Here is a 22905-nt window from a genome sequence, read left to right on the forward strand (position 1 = left end):
TTGACCGACCTAGCCATTCTTGATAATCCGTTAAGCAAAATTGTTGCCATGCAAGCTGCAAAATTACAGGTTCTTGAGACAAATCAAAATGGTACAGGCTTTCAATGGTACTTACTATAATGAAGTGTATAGAACAGCCATACCCTAGCTTTCAAACAGTATGCAGATTTCTCCTTCCTGCCTGGTTTAATGATACAGCTGTGTACAGAGCTGACGGGCCTTGATGACTTCTCTGCAGGGTAGCTGCATTTCACCTGATGATAGCAACTGTGACATTTATTTGTTACAAGTATCAAATGAACAGGAAAAATGAATCACAATGTAATTTAAAAAGAAGCCAATTGAGTAATCAAAGGTTACAGAGACTGTAAATTATTAAATGGTACATTAAGTTCTTTATTGTGGTTGGTTGAGAAGTGTGGTGCACTGCGATATTACTGAGTGACACAGACAACTTTTGTCATATTGGGCCAGGATTTATTGTCAGAATAATGGCTAGGCTAAAAGTGCAATATACACGCAAACCACATAGCAACTTCGGATGAGGGGAAGATGCATGGTTAAACATGGATAAGTAGAAGTTGCTGTCCAAGATGTGCTGCTCTGCCTTAACATTGAAATGCATTGAACAATGTGAAGTTCCTGTAATATGTGTGATGGATATGAATGAAACTCAGTACTGAGAGTTAGGCTTAGGGGAGGTGATGCTGTAGTGGTATTGTCGCTTGACTAGTAATCCAGAGATCCAGGGTAATGCTCTAGGCACCTGGGTTCAAATTCTACCATGGCAGATGGTGGAATTTGAATTCAATGAAAATCTGGAATTAAAAGTCTAATGATGACCGTGAAACCATTGCCGATTGTTGTAAAAACTCATCTGGTTCACTAATGTCCTTTAGGGAAGGAAATCTGCCATCCTTACCTGGTCTGGCCTACACATAATTCCAGACCCACAGCAATGTAGTTGACTCTTAGATGCCCTCTGAGCAATTAGGGATGGGCAATAAATGCTGGCCAGTACTGCCCACGTCCCATAAATTTAAAAAAAATCTAGTTATGCTTTTTAACTGTGTAATTAGCCACACTCACTGTCAGAAGTATCTCTGGCACTGGAAATTAATCTTGATGTTGCTTTCAGTACCTGATATTGAATTTGCCATTCTAACTGACACTTCCTGTTTCAGACTCTGTTTTGCTCAATAACAATTCCTCAGTTTAATTGGATAAGGAGATGCGCAGTTGCTCGCTGTGTTTACATAGATCCCAGGTGCCCTGTGGAAGGTGCCATGTTGTTTCCATCTTCCATTTCCAGCCACTAGCCATGGAAAATCTCTCGAGTATTAAATGGGCAGGGGCAAGTCTAATAAACATCATTTGGACCCGTAGAAACACAGCTTGAGGAATGTTGCCGCGGGTTATCTAGAAATTTCACATCAAATTCAAATGTTTCTGGGGGAAAAATCAAATGTGTGATGTCTTTTGAGCAGGTAGGAAATCTGGATCTTGGTCTTGTCAAGACCCAGGTGGAGGGAGAGGCCTTCAAAATCCAAAGGCAGGTTCAGAATTTGTGACTTTTTCAAGGGGGGAGAAACATTGGATTTTCAATTCTTCATTGTGACATACCATACTTAATTCAAGAACGTACATGTATGCTAGGCACATAAAGTTGATCCCGATCTGATTAGGTTATTGTGTATACAGAAAGCTTTGGGCAGAATCTTGTTGAAGGGCTGGGTTCTTGCCTGCTGGCTGGAGAACTTGCAAGAGAACTGTGCTGCCTCTTTTTGTGAATGCCTGCTGACCCACATGCCAATCAGGCAGTGGCAGGCCTTTCCCCAGAATCAGGACCCCAGGGGGTGGAAGTCTCGCCTACTGAAAGCTGACAGAGGCTGGCAGCTCATGCTCAGCAGCAGCACTGGGGAGGTTGTGGGTGCTGCCACAATGACAGGAATCCCAGGATTGTGGAGTATGTAAAGTGGGGAGGTTTTCGCAGGGTTGGGGTTGTGGGGACAGTGGTGCAGGCTGGTCAGCAGCAAGGGCAGGGTGTCGCTCTCAGCAGATCCCCTGCCACTTCCCGATGTCCCGTCCCTCGATCAGACACCGAGTGTCTCTAATCGAGGGACTGCCCCTCGAGATGATAAATTCGCCACACAGTTGTACCTGCTGTGCAGGGTGTATGGTGACAGGCTCACCTGCATCTGGGTTAGTACCAGTGGTGGTGGGATGAGGCCCTTAAGTGGTCATTCATTGGCCACTTAAGGGCCTCAATTGACATCAGGAGTGGAAGATTGACCATGGGGAGAATTATCTGTTCAGCGTGTGGGGGTGGGCCTCACACGCCGATTCATAAAATGATGTGCGGTGATGTCAGACGTGCGCCCCGACATCACTGCGCGTCATTCCAATCTTCTGTTTGGCGGGCGCGCACCGGAGTTGGCTGCGTGCCTGCTGAACTGTCAAAGGCCATTAAAAAAACAAATTAAAGATATTGACAGGACTGCCTGTCCAAGCTTAAGATGGTGGGCAGGCGAAGAGCCCAGGTGGCCTTCGCATTTTTCATGAAGCCCCATCCACAGGCGGGATGAGGTTTCATGAAGGGTTTCTAACATTAATAAATATTTTTTGAACATTTCAAAAACATGCCTCAGTTCATATGACACTGTCACATGAGGGGACATGTGTAAATGATTTTTTTAGCTTCTTTATTTAAAATTTACATTATGAAATTAATCTCCCTGAGGCAGCTCCGTGTCTCAGGAAGATTCCTTTGTTCTTCCACGCGCTTGCGCAAAAGAGCGTAGGCCCTGATTCTCCCTCCTTCCTCTGCCCGCACAGGTAACGCTGAGCGCTTCCGAACGTGCGTCACACTGGACGGGCCTTAATTGGCCCGCCCATGTAAAATGGCGGCATGCAGCTGATCACAGGTGGCGATCGGCTCCACGCCCACCCGCCCACGCCTGCTCCTGACTGGCCCACCCAGCGGGGAGAAAATTCTCCCCCATGGCCCTTCCCACCCAGAACCTATTTCTAGCAGAGGTGAAAAGGTGGCGGGGTTCCGGTACACCACCATCCAGCATAAGTAAATACCCCTCCAGCCCCCAAGCTCGCTACCGGTGAGAGGACAAGATTACAGCTATAAAATGCAGTATAGCGAAGTTGATCAACATAAAAGTTATTGGTTGTTGATAAATTCTCTTTCCCTTTCCCAACACTAACCTCCAACATGTTTTTGGACTCTTGTCATGGTGGAGACACAGGTGTACCAATGTATTTTGGTTTTTTATTTCAGACAGTCTCTGGAGATGATAGGTTTGGCATGTGTGTATATTATCAATTAGTGCTTGGTTGGAAACGCGTTTCCAACTAACTTTGTGATTTCTGTTTAGTTACCTCCCCGTTGTACGAGAAGGGTGAATTTCTTCAAAAAAAATGAGAATTTCACCATTCTTCTTACAATTCATCTTACAAAACAACAATTTGCATTTATTTAGCTTATTAATATAGATAAAGATTTGAAAGCGTTTCACAGTGGCAAAATCAGAAAAATGAATGCCAAGTCAAAGGAGGAGATGTAAGGGGGTGACCTAAAGCTTGCTCAGAAAGGTGGAATTTAAGGGCCTAAAATTAGATGGTGGAAAGGTTTAGGAAGAGAATTACAGACTATGGGGTGCAGATGACTGAAAGCATAGCCATCAATAGTGGAGTAATGGGAAGGGGATGCACAAAAGTCCAGAGTCAGGGGAAATGGAGAGTTTGAGTGGGATTGTAGGGTTGTAAGAGGTTACGTTGTAAGGGAAGGATGTGTCCATGAAGGAATTTGAAATAGCAGCATGAGAATTTCACATTTTGAGCTGAAGGGGAACTGGGAACCTATGTGAGTCAGCAAGGACAGGGTCAATGAAGATGGTGTGGGCTAAGCTCTAGTTAGTAGAGTTTAGATGAGCTGAAGTTTAGAGAGTGGAGGATGGAACCTGGCCAGGAAAGTATTGAACAGTGGAGTCTGACGGTTATAACATTTAACATTCCACATATTAGAGCCAGAGTTATTCCAAAAATGATACTTTAAACATTTTGGAAAGTATCTCTGTTAATGGAAAAACTTCTCTCTGTTTTCTTTCCCTTTTTCGCATCTTAAGGTGTTGTCTTATAATGGAAAGTATTGCCTTGGCACTAGTGCACCCTATCACATTCATCCAATCACATTCATGTAAATAGTGAGTGTCAGTATATCTGGGTTGGGGGTAGCTTTGTATCTAATTGTAATATGTTAGTTGTCACTCTGGGATCTGGGATCTTCCTGCCCTGTGTGATTGAGTGTTGCACCTGTGGTGCAGTCTGTTATCAAGGAGGCATGATATGGATCCTCTAAAAATTTGACCCAAGGTTCTTGTTTGTTGTATAGGCCCTTAAAATATTTGTGCTTCGACTTGAAATGCTGCCTGTTTAGGTTGACATGAAATGGGAAGATGTTATGGTTGGTGTCCGAGAAAATTTGAAACACAGGGGCCAAGGGGATCTCTTCATTTGAATCTGATTTTAAAAACAAAGCATGTGACTCCCAGATCAAACATGTAATGGAGATGTGAATTCATGGTTGTGAATACGGCACATTCATGCAGCTTTTACAGTTGCAGTGTTATTTTTATATCAGGGCTAAACCTTAAAAGCAATTCAGAACAATGCTAGCCAGTTTTTCACTTTTTGTTAGGTACCACAGCATTTGGACATGCGAAATTTCAGGTCTGTACTCTATATTCTTCTGGGTTCAGTAACATTGGCTCCTCCCAAAAGTGGATCCCAAGTTCCTAACATTCTCCAGTAGTATAGTAATTCTATACAGGATTGTAACAATAATGCTTCTCAGTGTATGAATTGAATTTCATAGTCTCTCATGTGTCCCCGTGTGTGTTTCTCCTTTCTTCCTGGAGGTGGACTGATGAGCACACTAGTGAGACAAGACAACTTATAAATCAACAAGGTGATTTATTTTAGAACCGGGAACGAACTGTATAACATTTACAATGAATTGTTTTGCGCTATCAAAGTTAAATGTCTTAATCGGAGGCCATGTTGTAAAGGCAATTTTTCACTATTCCATAACTTCTATGGAAAAGTTTTTCCTGTCTTTCTGATTGCTACTGTAAGGTAGAATTAATAAACGCCTGTAAAGAAAGGGTGGGAAGCTGATCAGAATTGATGTGTATTAGACTAATTTGGTTTAATGCATATATACTGAGTTTGCAGAATTCTGGATTGTGGTTGACTTGACACTCTTCCCCCTTTACCAGAAAGCACTGACATGCAAGAGTACAGTCCCACCAGCTTCACCAGCTTTCCAATGCTGCCTCAATTCTTTATGAATGAACCTGAAAAGTTGTGTCACCAATCAATCGACTGTGTGAGCCACACTGATAAGCCTGGTCCCATCCTCAAGGAAGAAAATGCTGGATAGCAGACAGGAGTGGTAACCCTGCTAAAACTACTCCATGCCCTGCTGGGATACTGATGTCAACTGTAGGGCAGCTCTTTCTTCAATTCACTTGAGTAATTGGGAATCAAATGTAGAATCTGTTCTTTATGGCTCAGTTCCTCTGTTGAAAGTACATTAAGGTTTAACTTGGGGAAAAAATGTGCACAGAAGTGAGGAAACACATGAGAAATAGTGGAAATGCAAATAGCACATGAGTTCCCAAGGGAATTATTTCTTTCTCAGTCTTGTTAATAAAAGTACAATATTTGCTATTCAAGTGCTTGCCTTTTTTTGTGTGACTGGCATTCTTATTTCCATTGACTACAGCATGGCTGCTGGAGCAGATTGTGAGCTCTGCTCCTATGTGGCCATGACATTTATATATACAACAGTAACAGATAGCACCGCTAGGACAAAGATTGTTAATTAATCTATTAATTGACTAATACTATTATTTCAGTAATGCTGCTCATCCTTAAAGAAAGCATTAAAGAATGTCTTTGTTTTCAAAATGATCCTTCTTCCTCAAATGAAAATCTGAATTTGGTTAAGTAGCCATTGAATCATGATGGTCACAAATACAGCTAGAATATTGGTTGACTATTGAGTTCTTTTAAATAGAACAGTTCACCACGTTAAAGCATGCGGGAAAATGGCATCTGAAGGCAACAATGCACAACTGCTTTTGCACCACAACATCAAAATGTTCCACTGGTTACTGTTGTCTAATAATAGACTGGCACACTGTGCCAACTTTCATCAGTTATTTATTCATTTTAAGTAGGTGAAAGCACCACTGACTTTGTTCCCTTGAATTATTAATGCTGTGTGTTGTAAGACATGTTGTAGAAAACAGGATTACCTTTCAGGGACGCATGCTGATTTATTCGGCCTTGGGCTGGGTGCAGAGAGTATGTGACAATTTGTGACGGAATGGGAGATCAGAGTGCTGTGACTCATTGCATTAAGTTGGTACAGTCAAAAACCGAGAATCAAAAGCATCATTTTTACTCAGTTGCGTATACAGTGTTTGGTAATGATAGTTCAGTCAGTGTGCAATGAATAATACGTGGGGGAGCTGTTTGCCAATTGACCCAGTGGCCCAGAATTTCCTGGAGTCAGGTGATATTGTAATGGCGCATCTACACAGTTGAGCTCATTTTCCAGTGAAAAAGTCCCAGGAAACAATGATATAAGTGAGTTAAGCCATTATTCATGTTGTACCATGGGCATTTGTGCTGCTCCATCAGTATCCTCACCAAAGTCATGACAATTGATAATAGCAACTCCACCACCTGCCTCTCCAATGTCCTTAACCCACCAAGTCAAGTTAATACAATTATAAACTTACTGGATTTACGGCAGTTTCCTCTCCAGCACTTCAACTAAAAGGTAATGGAGCAGGTGGACGTATTTAAATTCGTTCGTTCAGATGAAGTAATTAAAATAAAATCACTGCTTTTCAGTCGGTGTAAGGGAGGAAAATGCATGGAAATACCATGACTAAAGTAAGAGTGGAGGAGACATTCATTCAGACTTGTTTGTGGGCCTGACATGGTTAGTGGCTGACAACACATGCCAGAAGTCGGGGGCCTGAGGCCTTATTCGAGTATTTCCAGTGAACTGCAGGGCACCTCTCAACTCTCCCTCGGCAGCTTACCAGTTTCCTCTGGAATAATTTATGGCAACTTGATCTCGGATAGATCCTTTGGGGGGGTGGGGGTGATGAGGTGAACAGGGATGGAGGCTCTGTGAGCATGGACAGGTAGCAGCCTGCAGCTCAGCTGTAGAGCCAAGAGTAGCTCTTCCTGGCTCAATTTTAAGGTAAGTTAAAAAAGAAAAATCTCACTTTTCAAAGGCGGTCCTTTTCAGCACTGCTAATTTGTATACAGAAAAAAAAACAATGGCCCAGTGAGTTTCTGAACAATATTGGAGAGGAGTTTCTAAATGGGCAACAGGGACCTTTCCTCTTCCAGCATATGCAAGGCGCCTAACACCTGTGTAAGGTGTCTACCAGGGCTGTCTGAATATCTCACAAATCAATACGGCATTGAGTGTGTTTCAGGCTTCCTGGGTGCACAGACATTGCCTCCTGAAATTTGGATGTCTTTACCCTTGTTTTGTGCTTGGAAAATGATGAATCAAAGTCGAATTTCACTAATGGCTTGTTTAAATCTTTGTAGAATTTTTAAATTACTAATTTCATCTTCTTCTAAACAAATGGTTCAAAAGAAATCTGTAACTTTATATGTTACTGTACACCGAGTATAGCAGCTGAGAATGCCCAGAACTCAGAACAGTTTTCACAGAAGTTAGGAAGCAAAATTTGACACCAAGCCACAAGAGATATTAGGAGAAATGGCCAAAAGCTTGGGCAAAATGTCAGGGATTAAGGTGCATCTCAAAGGGGAAAAGAGAGGGAGAAAGCCTGAGAAGTTAAGGGAATTCCGGAACTTAGGGTCGAGGCAGCTAAAAGCACGGCCACTAATGGTGGAGCAGTTATATTTGGGGATGCTCAAAAGGCCAGAACTGGAGCAGTACAGATACATTGGAGGGTTCTGGAGCTAGAGGAGATTACAGATAGGGAAAGACAAAACCATAAAGGAATTTAAAATCAAGGGTGAGAATTTTAAAATTGAGACTTAATCCGGAACCCAAGTAGGTCAGTAAGCATAGGGTTGATGGATGAATCGAACTTGGTAAGAGTTGGGACACAGTGGCATTTTGGATGGCCTCAAGTTTATGGTGGCTAGGATGTGGAAGGCGTATATTGGAATAGTCAAATTTGGAGGTAACAAAAACGTGGACGAAGGTTTCAGCAGGAGATGAGCTGAGGCGAGAGTGGATTTGAGGCAGTGAAAACATTTGAAATTAGAAACTCTATGACTTAGGTCGTGCCGATATTGATCTACTAATTAGTTTATTGGAACAGATGGACTAATCCATTGGCTATGTCACTTCTAAGATCCCTTTTTCACTCTTATGCTCACTGCATTGTACTCAAAATTAATGGAGTAAGTTTGTAACTGGAACATAGGAGCATAAAATTGTGTAATAATGGCATATGTTACCATTCCAGGAAATTCTGAGCCATTGATATATGGGGCAAGTTCATTTTTACACTGGAAAAATTATATTTCTAAAATTTTAGCTAAATGCCAATGCGCAGTATTTTATCTTTCAAAAAGTGAAGTTTATCCATCTTTAAGCATTTAACATTAGATTGGATTGATGTGGATATTTTGAAACAGCAATTAGATTATTAATATAGTAAAAATGGTGGCTGCCTTCTCTACAGCAGCAAAAATCAAAATAGAAAATATTTTTTAAAACAAAAATGAACACCAGTGAACTTTGAAAGCCTCAGAGCAAGTAATTTGTATATTTAGCCAAGCCTCATTATGTATACTAAATGGTTGGAGAGTTCAGACTTCCTTTAGTTTGTTGAAACAGCTGCACACAAGGGAAAGCATTGCTTGATTGACAGTTTTTTCTTAGATCTGTTTTGTCAATGGTTCAGTGGTTATTTACACAGGATAAAGAGGTGTCAAGATTTTGGAGGTGTCAAGGTTGTGGACTTTTTTAAAGCTTTTCCACACATACCATTGTTACTATAGGATTCAATGGTTCTATTCAGAGTGTATACTGGGTGAACAGGCATGGAAGTACTTTGAGTTGATTTGAGGGGCTTTTGGGGGTGGGTGGAGGTGCATGGATTGGCATGGAAGGTACGAGGGGGCATTGTAGGTGGATGGGGGCATGGGTTGGCATGGGGGGTTTGAGGGATCTTTGGGAGTGGATGGCATGAGTTAGCATGGATGGGGAATGGGGAGTGGGGGGGGGAGATGCTGAGGAGATATGAAGAGTGAGTGCTGGAGGGCCTAATATTGAACAAAACAACTGGGATGAAGTGCCAGAGAACCAAGGTGGGCCTTTTAACCAGCCTGCCTCTGCACTCAGCAGCCCTTGTGGCTGCCGTTGAAATGTTTCTGGGAGCTGCAGGCCCGACTCCAGCATGCCCCCGTAATGAAAATCAGGCCTTTCCAGGCACTTTTTCCTGATTCGGGTGAGCTGGGAAATTTCCCACCTCCTATTACCCAATACTAAATGAAAATCTGGCCTATTAAATCAGAAGATGTACTGTTTGACACCATGCAATGAACAATTCTGCTTCTGGGGTGGATTTGGGTTTAACATGGTGTGTCCCGTTTAAGGCCAGAAAATTTAATTGCTGTTGGTCAGTCAGAGTTAAATTGCTGTTAGTAATGGGTTCTTATAAAGTCCTTGCTTTAGGTTAGATGAGAGGAGCATATGGTAAATGATTTATTTTTTTACATACATTTAATACTTTGATGTCTGTCTGAAACATGGGCCAGACTTTTCTGGTGCTGTTCATATTGGGTGTCATGGCTGGTTGGCGGGGAACAATATAGCGAGATGGCCAAAAATTGGTTTCATACCAGCATGAAAACACAGCGGGATTAATCCAATAGTGTCTGCCATGGTGGAATACAAATCCCATTGGAGGCTGGCGTGAACCCAATTTGCATCCCACTAATGGGATACAAAGTAAGGCCGGACTGAAATTGTCCCCATCACGCCTGATTTACCGTTACGTTGATGGGAAAACACGTCGACCCAGAACACGTCTGGACAAATGTGATGCGCAGAAGCCAGGACTTAATTTTAGGGCCTTGCTCAGATCGCGGATTTCCAAGGAGAAGAGGATGCTGGAGCCACACAGCTACCAGACTCTGGAGGAAGACGTGCATTACATGCTGGGTGGATTCTCATGGACATGGCTCTGGCACGAAGCAGCTCTCAGAAGGTGGGATGTCTCCACTGATGTCTTGGGTCATGGTCTTGACCATGGGCTGCTACAGATAATCAGTGGGTTTGGGGAGAGGAAGGTAAGTGTGAGTGGGAGAGGAGGATGTAGAGGCTGTGAGGTTGGGAGGACAAGGACAAAGGTGTTAGAGGGGGGTGAGGTTGGGATGGGGAAGGAAGGAGTACGGGGGAGGAGGGTGTAATGGGAGGGAATGTGGCAAGTGGGGAGGAAGGTGTAAGGGAGGGAGATTGTGGGGGGAGGGAGTTTAGGGGAGGGCGGAGGGAGTCTGGTGGTGGGGAGAAGGTGTCCTGGTGGAGGAGGGAGTAAGGATGGGGAATGTCCAGGTGAATGTGCAAGGGAGAGGTCTGCGGAGTCAATGACTGCCTCCTGGGAGCGAACTGAGGGTGGACATGGTAGCAGGGAATGGTGAGATGGGAGAGAGCAGAGAGAACTGGAAGCGTGGGTGGCAGAGGGTGCATTGGTAGCAGTAGGAGGGATGGCGAGTGTGGTTGGTGGGGACTTGGAGGTAGACATGGACCCTGGGGGTGGGAAGGAGGAAGTCAGGGAGGTAAATGTGGATGAGGGTAGGGTTCGCAGGAAGGTAGTGAATGTGCATGTTCACCTGGACATCCTTAAAAGAAAAAGGTTCAGTTTGATAGGCGACGATGGAGTGGTGGATGTTGATGCCGAGGGTGTCGGCAGTGATGGGGAAATGACGTGTGTGACTGGGGAGGAGAAAGGACGGGGGAGCGGGTCAACAACTTGACTATGACCATCGTTGTTAAAATCGATAGTGAGCGAAGCCTCGTGTTGGATAGGCACAGATGCTGCATGGGAGTGTGATCAGCGGATGTGCAGAGATGCAGGTCAGCTCAGACATACAACTGAAAGACAACTCCAGCAGACAGCATTGAAAATGGGCGGGACTGTAAGATGTGTGTGATGGATGAAGGTTCTGTGTACATGGGAGAGTGCTTGCATGAGGTTCCAATAGGTCCTGCCACACACACACCCATCTCCCTCCAGAATCACTCCTGGTATGCAGCTGAACTGCTGGTGGTGGGATGCAGGGGGAGGGCTGGTGAAGTCTGTCAATGAAGCTGAAAGACAATATTACACATTATTCAGTGAAATTGAATATATTTTCAGGTTGTAAAGTGACAAAATATGTTCACCTGTGCAACCATTCGTGATGAGAATTTCTTAACTTCTTTAGGCCTGCCACTTCTTCTAGATACTGCACTGACACCCACAGCAGGGGCGGAGACAGCCTGTTCAATAGTTGGCCATGTTGCCTCTGATCACTTTGGCGTGGGTCCTCGACCTGAGGACCCAGGCTTGCTTTGGCTATCCTCTTGTGGGCCAGCTACTCCCTTTGTGGTGACAGAGGATGTGGTTGAGGGGGTCACAGGCAAAGGGGACTTGGAGGGAGTGGACAGCTTCTGGGATTCCTGAGTGGATAACCCAGGAGTATCCTGCTGCTGCTCCTCCTCCCTGTGGGTGTCTGAGGGCCCTGGCCTGACTTCCTGAGGGGTAGGAGCACCTGGAGGGACGTCAGAGAGCAGTGGATGCTTTCCTCCGACTTGGGTGCCACTCTGTTGTGGTCTTCCAATAGCTCTGCCTCTTCCCCAGCAGTGCTCTGAGTGCCGGGGAGCTCGGCTGAACCTGCCTCCTCCTGCTGCGGACACGCATCCGTGCAGTGACCACTAGGTTGTGAACCTGAGCCTGCTTTAGGTGTAGGTCCCACTGAGGTGTGTCTCTCTGCACTGGTGGAGGGTGTGGGTAAACGCTGCTTATTTCCAGCTCTTCAATGGAGGAGGTGTCCTCTTGGCTGGAGTTGAGGATGTGGATGGAGCTGAGGGACTGACTGGCTGAGGGTGTCGGTCGCTTGGCAGAGCTCCCTGTGAACCAAAGTAGAGATAATGAATGCATGGCAGCAGAGTTAAAAACAGGAGAGAGAGCACTCACATTTGCGTTGAGAGAGGGATGATGTGGTGCAGCATCCCCACCTGGGTGTTCTCCACCAAGTTCACCATCACTGCAGGCACAATCCACGTATTCACCAGTCAGCGCGATGGTGCATTCCTCAAAGTGAGCAAGAGGCCCAATGTGGGCCACTCCACCACCCTGCCCTGCCCTGCCCTGCACCAAACACCCCCTCCCGCTCCCCAGGTCTGGGACCTCTCCCTGCTGATAGGAACAGGCTTCTCCTGCATGAAATCAGATGGAGAGAGTGTGAGCAGGATGCGTAGCATATTTGTGTGGTGAGTGGAGCCATGGACAGGATGAGAACACACGCTCGAGAGGATATGAGCCTGATGGAGGTGTGAGGGTGTGTGTGAGAGTTAGTGGTGTTGTCTCTTGAGGTGGGAGATCCCTGTGGATGTGTGATGGGTTTGTGGGTGTGTGAGTTGAGAGTGATGAGGTGGTTGACTTACCATGAGGAATGGATGAGATCATTCATCCTCTTCCTGCACTGGATGGCTGACCTTCTCTGTGCTCCGGTGGAGCTGACCGCTACTGCCACTGCCTCCCAGGCCAGATTGGTGACTCTAGTTGACATCTTGTGGCCAGAGCCAGGGTACAGGACATGTTGGCGGCCTTCCACTGTGTCCAGCAGGTCCCCAGAGGGGCATCACTATATTTGGGAGCCGCCGTCTTCTTTGTTTTCGAGGCCATCATGTCTACAGACCAGAGTGACCTGCAGCTGTCCTGGTCTGTAGGCATAAATTAGGCTGCTCTCTGGTGTGCTTTAAATATAGCTCCTGGAGCGAGGAAGCACTGAGGTCACGGTGCGGTGGGCAAATCCGAGCTCACCAGGAATCCGGAGTGGATCCCGTGAATGCATTATTAATGAGGCGGGGACTTGCTGGGAATGGGACGATACGGCGCAAAAAAGCCACCATTACGGCCAGCGGTAAAACATCCTTTTTCCCACCCGCTACCGCACTTGGTGCAAATCTGGGATGATTCCACACATGGTGGACACTGTTAAATCTTTATTTGTAATGAGCTATTTTAATTGTGCAAAACAGTTTCTTTTCTAATATTTAGGGATTTCATTATTTTGTGATAATGCATAGTTAATTGTCATGTATCAAACTAATAGTGATTACATGATGGTCTTTAATTATTTCTGTGGATATCATCACTGATTGGTTGTATGAAGACTGCTGTTCATCAACAGTGACCAGCAGTAGCAGTTGTAGCAATAAAAAGAAGACATTTGAGAGTTTTTTCATGGCAGTAACCTTGATGATAACCTGAGATGATACTTATGGCAGTTAAAATGATATCATCTGATATAAATATCATATTTGCTAACTAGATGCCTAGATTGAAACATGGGCTTACTATGCACTCCAAGTTAAACATAGGGGAGAATTTTCCCCCCGTCGGGGAGGGGGTTGTGCAGGGACGGGCAGGAGCGAGCGTGAACCTGATCGGGTGCACGCTGCTACTTTATGTGGATGGGCCACTTAACGCCTGCCCAGTGTGACGCACAACCGGAAGCGCTGAGCGCTCCCTGTGTGGGCAGGGGGTTGTTTGGGGGGGGGGATTCCCTAAGAGGTTTCCTGCATTCTTTCGCACATAACAGAGCGCAGAGATCTCCCCGAGGTGCCTCAGGGAGATTGGTTTCAGTGCTAAAGTTTGAAATGAAGGCTTGTAACACTTTTAACACATGTTCCCTCATATGACGCTATCACATGAGCTGGGACATGTCAAAGAATAAAAGTATAAATTGTTATTACATTTTGAAACACTGCATGAAACCTCATCCCTCCCGCGGATGAGGTTTCATGAAAAATACGAAGGCTGCCTGGGCTCTTCGCCTGACCGCCAACCTTAAGGTTGGATGGGCAGTATTCTTAACAGTTTTAATGACTTTCTTAAGGGCCTTAATAGGCCTTTGACTGTTCGGCGGGTGTGCAGCTGATGTGGCTGCGCGCCGGCCGAACTGCCAACCTAAATGACGCATGGTGACATTGGGACACCCGCCTGATGTCACCGCGCATCATTTTACGCGTCAGCGAGCGGGCCCCGCCCCCGCTCACCGACGGGAAAATTCTTCCCATAGTTTTAATATGTTTTACCCCGCGGCAGGATTTTTAGGCTGGTGTGCGGGAGCGATTGATGGGGCCGGGAGCGGCCAGGGAAGGGACCACTGACTGTGATTAGCCCCCTGACTGCGATTTCACGCTGACCGGCCAATTAACGGCCAGCCAACATGAAGCGTGTGCCGAAATGCTCTGCGCTGCCGGGGTGAGGGTGGGAGGAAGGCAGGTGCTGAAGTGAGCACGGGTGCGGGGGGGGGCGGGGGTTGCTCACAGAAAGCTCCCTTTAAGCAGAGAGCCGCCTCGAGCTGAAGACTTCAAAAGTATCAAATAAAGATTTTTAAACCTGGCAAAAAAATGTCCACACAACATGAGCAGCCACCTGAGCATAGACATTATAAAAATTCTGTGTATAGATTTTTATGTTTTTCTATTTAATAGCGGGAGCCTCATCCTGCCCCTGGATGAGGTTTCCGGAAAAATGCAATGGGTGCCTGGCTGATTCACCCGCCTGCCAACCGTAATGTTGGACGGGCAGCCAAAAATCCCAGCTAATTGCACTGTTAATGGGCTTAATAGCCTTCTTCATTGTCTGTGGGAGCGCTCCTGAGTTTAACGTGTGCCCGCTGACCGAAATATCGCACAAGTGCGCGATGACGTTGGGACGCTTGCCTGATGTCATCACGTGCTTTCTTAGGTTCGAGCGGGTCAGGCCGCGCCCACCCGTTCAGTGAAAAATTCTGTTCCTGGTATCTGGCATCTTTTGATAATACTTGGCTTACTGGCTTACTGGTACTGAAGAACAGGATCCCCTTGGACTACAAGGTCACTTTGGTAAGCACGTGCTGCTAGCAGAGATTGTTGCTCACCAATCGCAAGTATTAGGATGTTGACACGTTACCAGCAATTTTCCACCTGTTGATGTTAATGGGTTGTGGGTGACGTTTCTGGTGTTTCCTGAAATGCTTGTCGGTTGCTGAAGTTCCATGCTGATTGCAAAATCGCCCATTGTGTCTCTGCTGATGTACATATTGCTCCAGTTGTCAGTCTGACAATTCACCCACAACCACAATAACAGCACAAATATAAATATACTTTATCGTATCGTATCAAACAGGATATTAACAATAGATCATAAATATTTACAACACTACGCTGATGACCTTTTTACAACTCTGTGCCACACATGATATACCTGTTTCTCCAATGAAGGAAGGTCTGAAATTTCTGTTGAAGTAGGAGTATTTAACGGTCATATTTAAATAGCAAGCTTGGTTTGTAGTCCAGCTAATTTAGATGGCCTTTTTCTATACTGTAACTTCTTTGTATTTCTATGTAGAAGTTTTCCTGGAGTAGGAAGGGAAAGAAACAGCATGATTCCTGCTTATGATCAGTAACTAGTGACTGTGGAAAATATGCCTGACAATGCCTGGTTAGAATATAATCACTCTTCATTGTCATGCTCCCGACTGATTGAATAATCTAGCAAAAGCTGCTGTCCATGTAATTCATAGCTCCAACCCCACTTGCACCAGTGACAATTTCCTGGACTTAGGCCAGATTTCTCACCCTAGCCACCCAGACTGAAAAAGAACCTGCAGGTGAACGTAATTCAGAGTGCAAGATATTTGATTAAAATAAATAAAATCTCTGTATTTTCTAAATATATTTAAAACTCCTCAAAGCTCTTCTTTGTCAGTACATTAGGTATAGTGTGTACACAGTGGAAGGCACTGAATTGCCTGCACGTCCTATTGGTGAAAATAAGAACGGGGGTGAAAATTACACCTCCGTCCAAGTGGGCGTGGGTGGCTGCTCATGGCGACAAAGCAGAAATTCACTTTATCCATGTGAGTGACAGGTTTGCACAGTGGAAGAGTGACGGAAATATTGAGCGGGTTTTTCAGGCCTGTTGAGGTCGGGAGCCGAGATGGACAGGACCCAAAACTACTGGTGCTGGCCGGTGTGCCGGTTTCCCAACACTGTTTACGGCGTCAGCCGTTTTGGGGGAGGTGGGTTTGGGGTCTGGCAAGGTTGCCTGCCCACAAGGCGGGCAGCCAGTTAGGCTTATTATGAGCCTTGCTAATGGCACTCAAAGGGGGCTGACTGGGATTTTTGAGTTGGCCTCCAGTTTCCTGGTGTGATTGGGAGAAGCAGGTCGGGATGCCAGTGCTCCAGGCAGTCTTACAGGCCCTCCCTGCCTGCTTGGGTGCAGATGCAGGCAAATGCTGTCATGTATAGCGATTCCTCCCCACCCCTTTCCTGTCCTGTCCCCCCCACAGTGGTGGCCTGGCTGCTTTTCTTATTTTTATTTGACTTTTTAAAAAAAAATTGGTGAGAGGGCACCTTTCTGTTGAAGCACCTTCTCAGTTATTAATCTTTTATTGCAGCTGTCCGCTCCACTGAAGCTGGGAAGGCTCTGCTTGGCCCACCAACATCGAAAGCCTGCCCGCTCGCCTGGCGCCTTTAATTGGGAACCTGTCTCCATGCCATTTAAGTGCCTCAGTCTTAAGTCCCACAAGTGGCTAATTCCACCCCGAGGAGTGGATTCAGGATCTGGAAACAGTCTTGACACATATTTCCTGTTTCCTGCCCCCAAAATGAAAATTCAGCCCGTTTTATTTTTGTGCAGGTACAGAATGACAAATTTGTGCCTGATCCTTTTCTGATGTGGTCAGTGTTTTGTGTTTCTGAATGGCCATTCAAATGAGTTCTAAGGTAGGTTTTGGATTTAAAAAGCTTTGCCATTGATATACAAAGTATGTGTAAAGTATAATAGTTTGTGTAATGACATTGTAAAAACTCCGACAGATTTGCAAGAACAGTGGCTATGTCTCTTTCTATATTGGCATGGAAGTGCTGCTATCCTGTAGACGGCTGTTGGGAAATTCTGATCTATCTCCTGCCCGCTTTTCCCTCCTCTTCCCCAGGCATTACTTAAATTACATGATGTTTCCTTGAGATTAACATGTTTTTGATTCAAAGCGTAGTTGCTGTTTCATTCGGATTAAAAGAGCTGATACTTAAAAAGTCCTTGACACAGAAAAGTGACATTATTAACTAAATTAATGAATTCTTAATTATTGGATTACTTAATCTGTCCAAGAAATGTTTTTACAGTCCTGTGGTCAGAAAGGCTTTTTAGGTTTTATTTAGATAAGATACAGTTTTGGGAACAAGGAAAGATTATGTATAATAACATAATGCAAATTCATTTCTTTTTTGCCATAAAATATAATTGTGAAAGATCAGAGTGCAGTTTTGTAAACAAATTAATGTAATTTTGCTAAAAATCTATTTCTATTTCTTTGGAGTTTAAAAATAAATCAAAAACATCGTTTGATTACAATTTTTAACATTATGCATAAGAATTAAACTCCTTATTTCTTTGTCCAATTTGGCGATAATGTTTCTTAACGTAACTTTATAACACGAGGCTTGAGTTCCCTCTCCAGTTTGCAGTCATTCATTATAAACATTTCTAGGCTCAAAATGTAGTATAGGCAAAATATAGGCAGAGCTGCTAACGTTTGTCTTGCGATTATGCTCGGAGGCTTCTTCACATTGGCTATCGAAACTTCAGTGGAAGATTAGCATAGTCTCTGATTACACGGTGTTTCCATTGTTTCCACTGAAGTTACGATGGTCATTCAAGACCCTCCATGGCCTCCACCTCAAAGACATTACTGACATTGGTTTATGAATGTCAACTTCCGCTAACCTTCACAACTGCCCTTTTTCTGTTGCAAACAGTTTTCTATCCATCAGAAAAAAGATTTGAGTCTAGAGGTTACTGTTGACAAAGTTAATGGATGGACATTATAATGTCATTTAAATGACTTGTTTTAGAGGAGACAATAACCTTACATAGAATATACGGTGGAGAAACAGGCCATTTTGCTCAACCAGTCCAGGCCTGCATTTATGGTCCACTCAAGCCTCCCCCATCTTTCACATCTAAATCTATCATCATAACCCTCTATTCCCTTCTCACTCATATGCTTGAAAATAAGCTGGTTAACACCTGTGCTAAAATAGTGGAGTGCATAATGTCATGTGACAGCATTAAGCACCCACCTGCTAAAGTTGACAATCATCATACGTAGTCCATGGTATCTTAATGTGGCATATGTAACCTTTGGATTGGAGATGCAACCTTCCAATCTGCCTTACGACTCAAAAGTGCAAGTGTTTTTCTGTTCTATGAAAGGCTTTAGAAGTAGTTTAATTGCCAGTGTACATTTAAACCTAGCAGGGCTAGGGTGAATGACAGGGGAATGGGGCTAATTGGATTGCACGTTCAAAGATTGTGATGGGCCAAATAGCCTACACCTTTGTTTGCATCATTCTATGGCCTGAATCTAAATCAGTTGACATGGCGTGGCTTGTAACTGTACTTTTCTCCCTGGGTCACAAGCTTGTCCTATAATTAAAAATTGAATTATTTATAAAGATCCATTAAAGTGGGTGACAGGAAGATTTGCCAAAGGCGGCTGGTATGTGAGAATGGACTGAGTTATATTTTCTGTGACCAGGAGTAATGTTCCAAATGATCATCAGCAACGAAATTAATCGAAGTTAGAGAACATTTTATACAGCAGTCGTATGCAAATTTGACTTTTACTTCTTCATGAGTTTTGTGTAAGCTGCCCTAAAGTATAAATGATAAATGAACAGTTAGACCAAGGATCATAACGTTGCAACATGCTGTAGACAGTGTTTAATAACTTGGGATTTAAAAATACCATTACGAGACAATGTACAAATGCAACTGAATTTTGTGCTTTGCCCAAGAGGTAGATTTCAAAACAGTGCGATAAACCCCTAATGCTCATATTTTCGTTTTTATGGCAAATATTTCAATATAACTGAAATTTGATTCTTAAAGCTAATTTTTGATATTTTGCCGTTGTCTGCTAGCTCTAATGACCTCTGACTTGCAAGCAATTTAGACACAGGAGATGGTGCATGATAGAAGTCTCTATTAGGCCTTTAAGGCAAGGCACTAACGCTTTTGAATTTGCTTTTTGCTTCTACTTTATTTTCCCTGTGCTCTGAATTTTATATTATCAGCAACTTATAAAGCCATTTACATAAGTTCTGAAACTTCATTATGAAAACTCATGACAAACTTTAGAAGCATGAATATCCTTGCAGTACATGCCCTGGCGGGATCAGGAGGTGTCATGAATGCATTAATTTTAAGACTCTCAAACAGTGATCAATTAAAGTTATCCAATTGATGTGGTAGATTTTCAGAAGGCATTTTGTTACCGCTGTGAGGTTTATAAGATTATGGCCTGACTTTTCAGGATTGCCACAAGGTGGGACTTCTGCCCATCACGGGAGCAAATCCCGGCTGGCAGCTCTTCAGTCCCTCCAGGAACGGCGCTGCAGTGGCTGGAAGAGGCATTGCAGGGAGCTGTCTGGAACGAAGTGCTGGGAACTGGAAGAGAGGTAAGTGGCAGGGGACCCAGGGCCAGGAGGGTAAGGAAGGCTTGGGCGGTCATGAGTGGTTGATCGGGGTGCCTGGGGAAAGGCTGTGGGGGATAGAGGTCCAGGGGTCACCGGTCCTTAAGGGGAGGGCGTTCCCGGTCAGAAGGGAGCTTCTGATGGAGATCCCCCTCTTCCTGCCCGAGATCGAACTCTGTTGGTTGTCGAGCTTGTGTCCTTGATCTGTCATCCACCCACCTAAAAATTGAGGCTGGGTGAGAAAAGGTACTTAAGTAGCCACTTAGGGGCCTTAATTGTGGCAAGGGTGTGCTTCCTATCCGAGTCCCTGCTTGCCCCAGCATAAACTCGCGACCAGGCCAGGGTGGGCGGGTTCCTGGAGGGAATGCTATCTATGTAATTTCATACTCCCTGACTCATCGAAATCTGCTGCGGGGAGTGTAAAATTCTGGCCTATGATGTTTTGGGACTGTATCTTTAAATTTAGGGGTAGATGAAGAGGGTGATGTGACCTGTTTTGCAGTCTGCATGACCGTTAGCCTGGGTGACTTGATTGTTGGAGGTCAAAGGAAGGCTCAGATTGTTTTACTAAGAAGAAAGTGCGAGATGGAGACAATGGCAATGGAATTTACAGTGAGTAGTCTCCAAGTCTCCCGAAGCCCTGGAAAGGTGTTGTTGATATTGGATTGTAAACATTTGGGCTGTAACCTGTCCAAATACTTCTAAGATGAAATAAGTTGGGATCAAGGATTGGCATTTCTACCTGGATGCAAGGTTAATGAGTTTCATGTTTCCATGGGGAAGAGGGCTTAAGATACCATTTCTGAGATCAGGTTACAGGCATCCCTACAAATCAATGAATATCACAAACAGACAGCAGAGGTTCTGGCTGGCAGCAAAAGGAAGAGACCGATAGGTTTTGTGTGCTACCACAGCTGGATGTAGAAGGGAAACAGTCTCTAGACAAACAGGTGCATCCTCCAACCATCCAAGGATTCTAGGGTAATGGAAGGGGTCATCAACAGTGCTGTCAAGTGGCAGGTTCTTAGCATTAACCTGCTCACTGATGCCCAGTTTGGGTTCTGCCCAGGGCCATTCAGCTCCTGACCTGACCTTGGTTCAAATATGGACAAAAGAGCTGAACTCCCGAGGTGAGTTGACAATGATTGCCCTTGCCATCAAGGCAGCATTTGACTGAATGTGGCATCCAATTCACTCACCATCCTGTCTTGGAATTATATTGCCGTTCCTTCACTGTCGCTGGATCAAAATCCTGGAATTCCCTTCCTAACAGCACTGTGGGTGTACCTATACCACATGGATTGCAGCAGTTCAAGGAGGCAGCTCACCACCACCTTCTCAAGAGCAACTAGGGATGGGCAATAAATGCAGGCCCAGCCAGCGAAGCCTACATCCCATGAATGCATAATAAGAAAAGAAATAGGGTTATGGGAATTCATTGGAAACTGGGAGAAATTGTGGACTATTTGCTATAAGGGCTGTAATTCCATGAAGAGTGCAGTTGTATAAAAGGAGAATGTCACTTTCTGTAGTTAACGTATAAGTTGCCCACAAAAAGAAAATAGTGTTTCGTCAATTGTGTTGTTTTAGTCATTGGTTACAATAGAAGTTGCAAAGTGCAAACTCTTGACTTGTTGTTCCTTCATTTATTAATTGGAAGGTTGAGTTATTTTTAAAGTTATCGGTCTCTACAGAGATTTTAACCATTTAACTAGATGTCTCACTGAAGGTTTGTTATAAAATCTCCAGACTTGTGTTCACTAAAAGGAAACATGGGTAGAAACTCAGTTGATGGGCATGAAATGAAGTGTTTTTGTTAACGGTGTTGCTTAGCTAGGAGAAGAGTTGGGATTGGTGACCTAAGAGATTTGTTCTGCACATAAACAAATAGTTTCAGCTTCCAATGCCAAAGTCCAAATTGAGATATGCTGATGGCACAAAGTGGGGGCGTTTTGCAAGCTGAGGAGGTTTGAAAAAGATTTCAGCAGAAGGTAGATTAATGGAAGAGATGGACAGATGGCAAGTTTAATGCAGTTTATTGTGGAGAAATATGAAGTAGTACATTTTAGAATGCAAAATGAGGAATGAAGGTAAACACTTAATGGAAAGACACCAAAGGATGTTACTGAATAGAGGCCTAGGGAGGCTCAAATACATAATTCATGGAGTACAGGTAGGTAAATGAGAAAAAGCCAATAGCATTTAGGGTTTTATAAATGGGCACATAAGAGTATGAGAATAATGGAATAATGAATCGATACAAAACATTAGTTCGTCTACATTATGGCACAATGTTGTTTTAGGTCCTTCATATTATTGAAGTTTGTGGTTTCTTTTTACTTAGCTTGTAGATTTTTCCTGTAGCTAGATATAATGAAATTGATAAAAGTTGCTTATTCCCAGGATGTTTTAGGGTTTAATGCGTCAGGATATATTTTAGCTGATTGTACCTTTTACTCTTTGTTGCCAGTGCAGAATGTGTGATTCATGCCTGTTGCCTTATTTTCGTGGTCACGTTGTGAAACAAGGGAGCCAAGACAGTCTTGAGATAGGAGATGGGACTGGAGCTCAGAATAATTAGTTACACCCCAACTGGGATCAAGTTGGCATCTGGTGTTTTTGAAGGAAATATCTCATTTCTGGGGCTCTTGTTCACAATATCTATCATGCCCCAATGAATCTACAATGGCAATGTTTGTGAGTGTTCATGAGAAATGGCCTATACTGAGATATATTGAGCTTTCCTTAACAAGTGAGAGTCAGGATCGAAGAAGGTTACCTGTCTACCTAGAGGAACATAGGATAATGTAGTTTTTAAATCTGCAAGTCTACTGCTCAAAGACCATGTGTGAGCCTGGACTTGGTTGAAACAATAAGCAGTATTATTGCAAACCATATTTGGTGTTAGAGTTGAACTGCATACACAATTTTTTAAAATTACTTCTTTTTTACTTTACCTGTTTCCTTATTCTCCCCCTCTCTCTCTTAATCCGATCTTTCTTTTCATCTCTTCATTTCATTTTCTGTTTCTAATTTAACATTGAATTCAACATTTCAGCACAAACGGTTGTGAATCTTTG

General features: G+C 44.0%; 1 protein-coding gene and 1 long non-coding RNA gene across 2 annotated transcripts in view; one reads left to right on the plus strand and one right to left on the minus strand.

The window, feature by feature from the left end:
• LOC121285595 (voltage-dependent calcium channel subunit alpha-2/delta-1) overlaps positions 1 to 22905 on the plus strand; it is a 711948-nt gene that overhangs the window by 95139 nt on the left and 593904 nt on the right. The window lies entirely within an intron of this gene.
• The window catches only part of LOC121285597, a 29519-nt gene that overhangs the window by 2364 nt on the left and 4250 nt on the right, over positions 1 to 22905 (minus strand). The window lies entirely within an intron of this gene.

This window comes from Carcharodon carcharias, chromosome 13 (genome assembly GCF_017639515.1).
Source record: "Carcharodon carcharias isolate sCarCar2 chromosome 13, sCarCar2.pri, whole genome shotgun sequence".
NCBI lineage: Eukaryota > Metazoa > Chordata > Chondrichthyes > Lamniformes > Lamnidae > Carcharodon > Carcharodon carcharias.